Below are 11,949 nucleotides of genomic sequence, written 5' to 3' on the forward strand. Positions count from 1 at the left end.
AAAGGATCCGTGTTGTCAGAATTATGGTTGTAGTAGTGACATATTCAGGCTTTGTGCTATAATTCAGGTTTGAGATCTAACCATTTTCTCAATCAATTTTTGGCCCCAGCTTTGACCAAGTTTACATTTACCTCATTTTAATTTAATCACAAAAGGATCCAATCAGTTAATTAATCTGAATCCCAGACAAAAGAAAAATGAAGTAGCCCGACCTAGTGGAAAGGACACAGGCCTGAGAGTTAAGGCACGTTGGTTCTAATCCTGGCTCAGCCACTTGCTTGCTGAGTGGCCTTGGGTAAATCACTTAACTTCTCTGTGTCTCAGTTCCCTCATCTGTAAAATGGGGTTTCAGTACCTGCTCTCCCTCTCATTTAGACCGTGACCCCCTTGTGGGAGAACCATATCCCATCTGATTATCTTGTATTTACCCCAGGGACTAATTCATGCTTTGTAGTAAGGACTAAGCATATACCCCAATTATTATTAAATCTCTATCATTTGAGATCAATTAATCAATAGTACTTATTGAATGCTTACTATGTAATATTTGGTATTAAGCGCTAAACAAATACTTCAATTATTATTAAATCTCTATCACTGAGATCAATTCATCAATAACATTTATCGAATGGTTACTATGTAATGTTTGGTGTTAAGCGCTAAACAAATACTTCAATTATTATTAAATCTCTATCACTGAGATCCATTCATCAATAACATGTATCGAATGGTTACTGTGTAATGTTTGGTATTAAGCGCTAAACAAATACTTCGATTATTATTAAATCTCTATCACTGAGATCAATTAATCAATAATATTTATTGAATGCTTACTATGTACAAAGCAAAGGGGAGAACCATACAACAGAATTATCAGACAAGTTCCCCGCATATTATGAGCTTACAGTCTAGCAGGGGAGGCGGACATTAATATGAAAGAATAAGCAATTTAAATATATAATTTAAAGACCCAGACAAAGGTGCTTTGGAGAGCGAGTGTGGTTATAAATTTGACAGTCCCTTTCCTTTTTACCTTGCTCATTGTTTGTAATCATCAGAAGTGAACCGACAATTCAAAACACAGTCTCCTCCTAACGTGTTGTTTTTCCTTAAAATTAAAATAAATCCTAAACTGCCATGTACCGAAAGCTAGTCAGTGTTATAGATTTTAAAATATCCCAAGCGTATTTAGGTGCTATCACCCATAATGCATCCACAAGAGCCGCTGATCTCTTTATCCGTGACCTTCGGAGATGCATAGAGGGGAACCACTGAACCGCGTAATCAATAATTTTATAAATGAGAAGACTTGTCAACGTAAAGAGTAGCGACGGCCTCAAATGCTGGGAGCCAAGCTGGAAGCCAAAAAATTGGACTCCATCGGAGAATCTTTATTTCTACACATTTCTAAAACAAGTCCTGACTTGGTCCCTTTATTCGTGCCCCTTCCCAGGCGACGGCACTAATGTCACATCTGTGATTTACTTATTTATATTGAAGTCTGTCTCCCCCTCTTGACTGTAAGCTCACTGTGGGCAAGGAATGTGTCTGTTTATTGCTATGTTGTCCTCTTTCAAGCACTTAGTACGGTGCTCCGCACACAGTAAGTGCTCAATAAATTGGAATGGATAAATGAATGAACACTGTGCATATGTCTTTCAATCAATTGTGTTTATTGAGCGCTTACTGTGTGCAGAGCACTGTACTAAGTGCTTGGAAAGTACAATTCAGCAACGAATAGAGACAATCCCTACTCAACAATGGACTCACATTCCAGAAGGGGGGAGACAGGCATCAAACAAGTAAGCAGGTATCAATAACATCAATATAAATGAATAGGATTATAGATACATACACGTCACTAATACAATGAATAGAATAATAAATCCGTGCATATATAACTATATAACTAAATGCTGTGGGGTGGGGAGGGGGATAGAGCAGAGGGAGGCAGTTGGGGCAACAGGGAGGGGAGGAGGAGCAGAAGAAAAGAGGGGTTTAGTCAGGAAAGGCCTCCTGGAGGAGGTGAGCTTTCAGTAGGGCTTTGAAGGCGGGAAGTGTGGCAGTTTGGTAAATGTGAGGAGGGAGGGAATTCCAGGCCAGAGGTAGGACGTGGGCCAGGGGTAGGCGGCGAGACAGGCGAGAACGAGGTGAGCCCGTTATTGGGCGGGGATTGTCTCTATCTGTTGCCGAATTGTACATTCCAAGTGCTTAGTACAGTGCTCCGCACAAAGTAAGCGCTCAATAAATACTACCGAATGAATGAATGAATGAGGCACAGTGAGAAAGTCAGCACCAGAGGAGCGGAGTGTGCGGGCTCTCTTTGATCGGCTGCTTAACACGTTGAAAATGCTTTAACACAGCATCTTCTTTAGAGCCCGCACGAGTAACTGATCTATCGTTCTGGCCCCTCGAACCAATGAGATTTGGTCCAGAGTAATTTTTAAACATACTCGAAGTCCATTACCCTCCTTTGGGGTCACTGAGAGGTCAAGAGATAGACGAGTCCCCACCCCTATTTGACTGGGGGAGATTCAGCGGTTATAATTACAACGGTTATTAAGATATTAACAATATAGCTCCGAGCATTTCACCTCAATGATCTCATTAGAGCAACCCAATGAAATAGAAGAGCCGTTATTTTGCAGATGGAAAAACGTAGATCTAGAGAGGCTGAGTGACAAATCGAAGGTCAGACAAAGGACTGATGGCTGGCTGGGAAGATAATTCAGGTTACCTAACCCCTAATCCTAAGAGATAATAATAATAGTATCTGTTAAGCACCTACTATGCGCCAAGCACTGTTCTAAGCGCTGGGGGGGATACAAGGTGATCAGGTTGTCCCACGTGGGGCTGACGGTCTTAATCCCCATTTTACAGATGAGGGAACTGAGGTACAGAGAAGTGAAGTGACTTGCCCAAAGTTACACGGCTGACAAGTGGAGGAGGTGGAATTAGAACCCATGACCTCAGACTACCAAGCCCACGCTCTTTCCACTGAGCCACGCTGCTTCAGTTAGGTCCAATTAGGAGATGGAGCTCAGTCTGAAGACTCCGGAACAACAGTTCCAAGAGAACTCACTCATCCCTGTCCCGTTCAATGCCTGTTCTCCCTCCTACTTACTCTGTGAACCCCATGTGGGACAGGGACTGTGTCCGGCCTGATCCACCCCAGCGCTTAGAACAGCGCTTGTTACACAGCCTTACAAACACAACAGTAATAGTAATAATGATAATAATAATTATAATAATCCCTGCCAGCAATATTACCATCACAGGGGATCAACCTGCCTCTCAACCATATTACCAATCATCATCCCTCACGTATTGAGAAATGGTACCATCTTCTCGAAGGGCAGTAACAGATAATAATAAGAATGATGGTAGTTGTTAAGCGTTTACTATGTGCAAAGCACTGTTCTAAGTGCTGGGGGGCTACAAGGTGAACAGGTTGTCCCGCATGGGGCTTACATGGGGCTCCCCATTTTACAGATGAGGGAACTGAGGCCCAGAGAAGTTAAGTGACTTGCCCAAAGTCACACAGCTGATAAGTGGCGGAGCCAGGATCGGAACCCATGATCTCTGACTCCCGAGCCCGGGCTCTTTCCACTGAGCCACGCTGCTTCTCTGCTCAATCCTTAACCTGCAACCTCTAGCCCCGACATGCCACTGGGAGAAGCACTGTGATCTAGTGAATAGAGCACAGGCCCAGGAGTCAGAAGGACCTGAGTTCTAATCTTGGCTCTGCTACTTGTCTGCTGTGTGACCATGGGCAACTCACTTCACTTCTCTGTGCCTCAGTTACCTCAGCTGTAAAACGGGGATTAAGACTGTGAACCCCGTGTGGATCAGGGACTGGATTTGTTTGTACACACCCCAGAGCTTAGTGCCTGGCACATAGTTAGTGCTTAGCAAATACCATTTAGAGCCAGGCCCTGCCCTTTGACGGGCTCACAGTCTAATGGGGGGAGATGGACAGACAAGAACAATGGCAATAAATAGAATCGAGGGGAAGAACATCTCATGAAAACAATAGCAAATAAATAGAATCAGGGTGATGTACATCTCGTTAACAAAATAAATAGTGTAATGAAGATATATACAGTTGAGCGGACGAGTACAGTGCTGAGGGGATGGGATGGGAGGGGGGAGGAGAAGAGGGAAAGGGGGGAGAAGAGGGTTTAGCTGCGGAGAGGTGAAGGGGGGGGGGGGGGGTAGAGGGAGCAGAGGGAAAAGAGGAGCTCAGTCTGGGAAGGCCTCTTGGAGGAGGTGAGCTGTAAGTAGTCCCAAATGAGGGGGGCAGAGTGAGGGAGCAGATGGAGTTGGGCAAATCGAGACCCAGATATGGCTAAAAGATTGGTGACCCTCAAGAAAACAGATAAGTAAGATGGGGAGAATTGGAGACCAATCTTGACACTTCACGACTTTCTTTCCCCAGGAAGTTTTTTGGTAAACAAACCCAAGAGGATTAAGCTGTATCTTAATCCCATTCCCTATAATCTGATAAAGATATATTTCCCTCCAACGAAAGGATAGAAACATCTAATCTTATCCTTTCCTGTTGGAGGACATGGCCTCAGATATACATTTGGACCAAGGACTGGTAATCGACTGGCCAATTTCTGCCTGCGAGGTCGGGCCAGCAGCTGTAACTCAGGGGGTGCTCGGTAAATACTTAGTCTTCTACTAACACAGTTACAGCTCCTAAAGCTGCCCCGACGTGATCAAAAAGACTCTGCTTGCCTGCCTGATTTCAATCGCATATTTTTCATCCCTAAAGGGCACAGTTCCATAAAAAAAAAAAAATTGAGTAACGAATCCTTTCGTTAGCTAAAAAGTTAAGCCATGTTAGTGTGTTTGACCAATGCGCCCTCGAGTTTTAACTTATTTACTTCGAGATATTTGCTATTTCTCCTTGAGTTTTGCCTTTTTCTCTGGAAATATGAAATTTGCCCCGAGTCTTGATGACTTTATATCTCTAGACAGTGAACTCGTTGCAGGCAGGAATGTTTCTATTTGTTGTTACATTGTACTCTCCCAAGTGCTTAGAACAGTGCTTTGCACACAGTAAGTGCTCAGTAAGTACTACTGAATGAATGAATGAATGAATGAACTGGAGCTCATTTAATGTCATTTCCCTTCGATTGGTTGGAGCCACTTTATTTCCAATGGCACAATCTCAGTTACTGGAGTTGAATCAATCAATCAGTGGTATCAATATCCATTCAATTGTATTTATGAAGAGCTTACTATAATAATAATATTGGTATTTGTTAAGCACTTACTATGTGCCAAGCACTGTTCTAGGCGCTGGGGTAGATACAAGATCATCAGGTTGTCCCACGTAGGGCTCACAGTCTTCATCCCCATTTTACAGATGAGGGAACTGAGGCCCGAAGAAGTTAAGTGACTTGCCCAAAGTCACATGGTTGACAGGCGGCAGAGCTGGGATTCGAACCCATGACCTCTGACTCCCCAATCCAAGCTCTCGCCATTAGGCCGCGCTGCTTCTCGTGTGCAGAGCACCGGACTAAGCACATGGGAGAGTACAGTGCAACAGAATTAGCAGAAACGCTCTCAAAGTTGGGGATTTTTAGCCACCACCGTTCTGCTTCTTCAAAACCAAATCCAAGTCTCACTTCACTTCTCTGTGCCTCAGTTACCCCATCTTTACAATGGGGATTAGAACTGTGAGCCCCATGTGGGACAGGGAATGTGTTCAACTTGATTAGTTTGTACCTAGCCCTCCACTCAGTACAGTACCCGACATAGAGTAAGCGCTCAGCAAGTACCAGAAAAAAAATAAATTGCTCTCCAGTTACACCAGTCAGAATGGGATCCAGGCAAAACTCCAATCCTCTGGTGCTGTCACAAACACAGAAAACAACCACAAACTAATCGTTGGTCTTTAGACAAAGGAGAGTTCCCACTCTAATCCTAAAATTAGAGTTCATGTTCTTTAACCGATTGTAAACTCTGAGAATAGGAACTTTAATAATTTAGGTATTTTTAAAGCATTAACTCCAAGCCGAGCACTAGAGAATATACACGGTAATTAGGTTAGTCACTGCGGGTTGGAAGACAGGTATTGAGTGCACATTTTACAGATGAGGACACTGAGGCACAGAAAACGTATACGACTTGCCCAACACCACACAGCAGGCAAGGGGCGGAGGCAGAACTAGAACCCAGGTCTTCTGACTCTCAGGCCTGTGCTTTTCCCCCAGGCCATGCTGCTTCTCTAGGTCATCCTGTTTCCCTGTCTTCTACTTTGATTTTATGCTCCCAAGTGACTATTTCAGTGCTCATTTCTTTGAAATGAGGGAGTCCATTTCTCTTAATTAAAGGTTAAAAGTTCCCATGACAAGACAAATGAAACTACACTAAAACATTTGAATGGCATCTTCATTACTACTTAAACTAGCGTAGGCTTCAGCAATAGGATGGGGCAAAGTTTTAAAGGGGAGAGAGAAGTTCTGGAAGCTTTTACAGAACAACAAACGAGAAGCAGCGTGACCTAGTGGAAAGAGCACTGGCCTGGGAGTCAGAGGATGTGGGTTCTAATCTCAAAACCGCTACTTGTCTGCTGTGTGACCTTGGGCAAGTCACGTCACTTTTCTGTGCCTCAGTTTTCTCATCTTTGTAATGGGGATTAAGCCTGTGAGTCCTCTGTGGCACAGAGACTGTGTCCAACCTGTCTGTTTTGTATCCACCTTAGTGCTCAGTACAGTGGCTGGCACATGATGATGATGATGTTGGTATTTGCTAAGCACTTACTGTGTGCCGAGCACTGTTCGAAGCGCTGGGGTAGACACAGGGGAATCAGGTTGTCCCATGTGGGGCTCACGGTCTTCATCCCCATTTTACAGATGAGGTAACTGAGGCACCCAGAAGTTGAAATGACTTGCCCAAAGTCACACAGCTGACAAGTGGCCGAGCTGGGATTCGAACCCATGGCCTCTGACTCCAAAGCCCGTGCTCTTTCCACTGAGCCAAGCTGCTTCTCTGCACTAAACAAATATTATAAAAAAATACACTGATCAATCAATTACCACCTTTCTGCTTGGAATGATTTTACACTGCACTTGCCAGTCTACATTTGCTTCAGTGACAACAGAGTCTCTTTACTGGGTATGAGTTAAAGGGTGCTACGGTAGAAACCAACCAGATAATCTAGAGTCAACAAACTCTCCCTCTAAGGGGACTCCAACACTTGCTCTAATAACGTTTCTGACTTCTCCTCAGCAACTTTTCAAAAGAATTCTCTTTTCTGAAAGAGAAATAATTAGCCTCTTCCTCTCACCTAATTTGAATGAATTTTGACAAAATATCTTTTCTTTCCTTCGCTTCTCTGGCCTCGGGGGTTTGGGCCAATCAGCCTGTCCTTTTCTTCCAGTTTGGCATCTCAACTGACATGAAGGGGAACTGAAAATCAGCTCCACCCAAAGAGATTATGAGAAGCTGAAGGGGACTTTCGAAAGCGTTAATTCAAATGGGTCTTTTGGGGTTTGAAAAACCACTGCAAACTCTGAGCAACAGAAAGGGCTACAGCCCAATGGAAAGGAGGAACTGATTTTGAAAGAAGGCAAACAAAGGAATGAAGTTAATCGAAAATGAGAGCCTCATTTTGAAGTAACACTGCAACATCCAACAATCAGGGAAGGTTTATCTTTCAGGCTTCTTGTCCTAGTTTGAAAGAAAGACTCAAGCAGAGAACCAGAAAGTGCTTTTGCTGTGGAGGATGGGATGGAGGAGTCAAAGTTTTTGTGTGTTTCGCTCTGGAATACAAGCCTAGGGGAAGATGAGGGTGAAACGGGGCAAAGGGATATTTGAAGCCAAAGAGAGACAGAGGCAGCCACTATGCTTCCTTTGTCTCCTAGACTCTTTGCCATTCGTTCCACACTGCTGATAGCCCATTAGGCCTCTCCAATAGGATTCACTTTCAGTCTCTCCACCCTGTAGAGAGCAGGGCAACTGCTGGATGTCTCTAACAGTTGAGGAAAGGAGAGAGAGAGAGAGGAGAAAGGATACAGGTGGGGAGAGATGGAGAGTTACAGAAAGACAGGGAGAAAGTTGCAGAGGGACAGAGGAGGCAGGGTGAAAGAGAGAAAGAGATGGAAAGAAAGTGGGAGAGTAGTAGAAGAGAAAAGGAGGGAGAAGAAAAGAGAGAAGGAGAGAAGCAGAGGATGGAGAGAAGAGAGTATGAGAGGGAAAGAAATGTAAATGATGGAGAGAGGAGAGCAAAAGAAAGAGAGACAAAGGATGTGAGAGAGGGAGAGAGGAGGAAATAATGGGGAGAGAAATGAGGTTGGAGACAGGAAAGTAAGAGAGAGGGAGAGAGATGCGAAGGATGGAGAGAGGAGAGCAAAGGAGAGGGAGACAAAGGAGGTGAAAGAAAGGGAGAGAGAAGGAAGAGCAAAAGAGGGAGATGAAAAGAGAGGGAGAGATGTGGAGGATGGAGAGAGGAGAGTAACAGAGAGAGGGAGACAAAGGGGGTGAGAGAGAGAAGGAAGAGAGAAAAAGAGGAAGAGTAGGAGATGAAGATGATGGAGAGAGTGAAAGAGATGGAGGGAGATAGGAAGATAATGGAGAGAGAGCGAGTAAAAGAGAGAGATGCAGATAGTGTTTTAGAGGGTGAGATTTTATTAGCATTAGAATGTGTGAATTTGGGCAATAAGGTTCATACGTGAACAAAATTCCTCACCATATTGAGTATATGTAAAGATTACCCCTTGGATTCAATCAGTGATACTTATTGAGTGCTTACTGTGTACAGAGTACTGTTCTACACACTTGGGAGAGGACAAAACAACAGAGTTGATAGACTTGTTCCTTGCAAACAATGAGTTTACGGTCTAGATGGGGGGAGAGACAGTCTAACAGGGGAGACTTTGCTCCAGAAATATTTTGTGATACTGACCTAAAATTTCACTAGATTGGAAACTCCTTGATGGGAATGATGGTGTCTACCAAGACCACTGGCCTGGAATCTCCCAAACACAGTACGGTGATCTGCACACAGTCAGCGCGCGAACAGTACTATTGATGGTTTGAAAGGTGGAAGAAAATCATCAGCTCACATGATCTATTCTTTCTCTAGCCAACATCAATGTGCTATCAACCAGTATGATCTTCCCCTTCCCTGGCAGGAGAAACTCAGTGTGAGAGCCCTCCAGGTCTAAACAAGAATTATGGTCAATCGATGGATCATATTTATTGAGCACTACTATGTGCAGAGCAGCAGACTAAGCTCTTGGGAGAGATTTCATTCGACTGTATTTCATTCAGTCGAATTTATTGAATGCTTCCTGTGTGCAGAGCACTGTACTAAGCACTTGGGAGAGTACAATAGATCTTATTCATTATCCTCCCAAGTGCTTAGCACAGTGCTCTGCATTATCATCAAGGGTACTTGCTTAGTGTTCTGTGTAGCGTTCCCGCTTTCAGTAAGTTCTCAGTAAATACCATCCATGATGATGAAGATGATGATACGAGCGGTGTACTGTGGGTTTGAAAGAGCCGCCCGGGAGCGGCCATGACTGTCTACCATTTGTTTATGAATAAAATAATAATAACAATAATGGTGTTTGTTATATGCCAAGCACTCTTCCAAGCACGGGGGTAGATGCGAGATAATCAAGTTGGACACAGTCCCTATCCCACATGGGGCTCCAACTCTTAATCCTCATTTTGCCGATGAGGTAAATGAGGCACAGAGAAGTAAAGTGACTTGCTCGAGGTCACTGAGCAGAGAAGTGGCGTAGCCAGGATTAGAATCCAGGTCAGGCCCGTGTTCTAGTCACTACTCCAAGCTGCTTCTCATCAGCTTCTCATCACAGCCATAGTCCCTCCTTCTGTGGAACTGCAGGCCTGGGAACTGGGCAAATTAGGAGGATGTTAAGCCTTGCCGATGAAGTCCTCACCCTGCATTCTAATATCACGGACTGGTACCCTAATCCTCCAATCGGAAACTTACTTCCGGGTCATTGGCACCAAGGTGCCATTCGGTGATCCGGAAAGAAGCCGCAAGGCCTTGTGGATATCGGAAGGACCTGGGTTCTAATCCCAACTCCATGACTTGTCTGCTAGGTCACCTCGGGCAAGCCGCTTCACTTCTCTGGGCCTCAGTTACCTCATCTGTAAAATGGGTATTCAGATATTGAGTTCCAGGTGAGACGGGGATTGTGTCCAACTGGATTTGCTTGTACCCCAGGGCTCAGTACAGTGCCTGGCAGGTAGTAAGTGCTGAACAAATGCCACCACAGTGATTAGGAGGGCATCAACTGTGAAATCCAGCAGCCTTTCCCCTTCACTTTATTGTTTCTTTTACAATTTTCTGCCTCTCTGCTCCTTGTAATTTAAAGGCACATCCGTGCTTTAAGGCACTTACTACTCAGAGACCTCTCCGTAACAATTTCTTTCCTGTAGGATATTACTCTCGATAAATGGAAATGACTTAACCTGTAATTAAAGCTCCCTGAGAAAATGCTCATTACCCTCCCAAACCCTGTTGTCTCTCAACATTTGGAAACGTCTCCTTTTCCTTGTTTGGATCGAGTACAAGCGACCTGATAGCGTCTTTTTTTCCTTTTACAAATTCTCCTCTTTGTAGGAAACACTTCCTGGGCCTGAAGCTTAAGAGAAGATTGACTTTCCGATCCAAGCCAATTAGAACACAAAGACTTTGTTTTCTGCCTTATCAGCAAAGTGGCTGCTCAGAAAAGAGAGGACTTCAGAAAACCACATATGGTCCAGTCAGAGGAGCCCTGGGTATTCACTGATGTGACCGGAATTGGTCACTCATCCTTGACTAGATGTGAAAACCCATCTTTACCGATCGATCTTCGCCCGCCCGGCAAAGCTTCTAATTGGGCAGGGTATCTCACAGAATGGAAGAAATCCAAACCTCATTGGATTTCCTGCCCCACATTAAAAAAAATAATAATTCACAAGAATTATTGTCAATCGATTAATCATATTTATTGAGCAGTGCTACGTGCAGAGCAGTATACTAAGCTCTTGGGAGAGATTTCATTCAATTGTATTTCATTCAGTCATATTTACTGAATGCTTACTGTGCGCAGGGCACTGTACTAAGCACTTGGGAGAGTACAATAGAACAATAAACAGACATATTCCCTGTCCACGACAAGCTTAGAGTCTATCTGTGCTACGGCAAGGCTTCGTATATATAGCCAGGCAGATGTAACATATCCCTCTCAGGATTGCACCTGGAGAGTTTCCAGTCCTCTACCAGTCTTGGTTACGGGAGGGAAAGTCAAGCAGAGGCCTGTCCGTTCCATTCTTAGCTTGGCCAGTGGCTAGCGGGTGGAAGGCATTCTGCTACCAGTCAAAACTCACCCACGCTGGGCAGCAGCGGCAGGGGAGAGAGTCAAGGGCAGAGAGTCACGTTTACTGCGCGGAAGGCGGCAGTGGTAAACCACTTCAGGATCTTTACCAAGAAAACTCTCTGGATCCACTACCAGAATGATCGCAGATGGAGAGCGGGGCGTTCTGAGAGAGACGTGTCCGTGGTGCCTTTACGATTCGGAAATGACTCGATGGCATAAGGCAAGACAAGAGCTGCACTATGGCCTAATGGATGGAGCATAGGCCTTGGAGTCAGAAGGACCTGGGGTCTAATCTCCAAACATCGCCTCTCCACGGTGTGACCTTGGCCAAGATACTTCAATTCTCTGTGCCTCAGTTACCTCATCCGTAAAATGGGGATTCAGACTGCAAGCGCTATGTGGGATATGGACTTTGTCCCACCTGATTGTCTTGTATCTCCCCCAGTGTTTAGTATGGTGCCTGGCACAGAGTAAGCTCTTAACAAATGCCATTGGAAAAAAAGAAGTAGGGCTGGCCTGCTGCTGCTCTCTCTCAGAGGTCTTTCTGTCATTAGTCTGTCAGTCAATCATACTTACTGAGCACTTACTGTGTGCAGAG

At 44.6% G+C, this 11,949-nt stretch overlaps 1 non-coding gene across 1 annotated transcript; it reads left to right on the forward strand.

The window, feature by feature from the left end:
* Positions 1-11,213: 11,213 nt before the first annotated feature.
* Positions 11,214-11,351, forward strand: LOC114817520. The gene has a single exon (XR_003765387.1). It is a non-coding gene; the product is annotated as a small nucleolar RNA SNORA7 (small nucleolar RNA).
* Positions 11,352-11,949: the final 598 nt, after the last annotated feature.

Source organism: Ornithorhynchus anatinus, chromosome 1 (genome assembly GCF_004115215.2).
Source record: "Ornithorhynchus anatinus isolate Pmale09 chromosome 1, mOrnAna1.pri.v4, whole genome shotgun sequence".
Taxonomy (NCBI): domain Eukaryota; kingdom Metazoa; phylum Chordata; class Mammalia; order Monotremata; family Ornithorhynchidae; genus Ornithorhynchus; species Ornithorhynchus anatinus.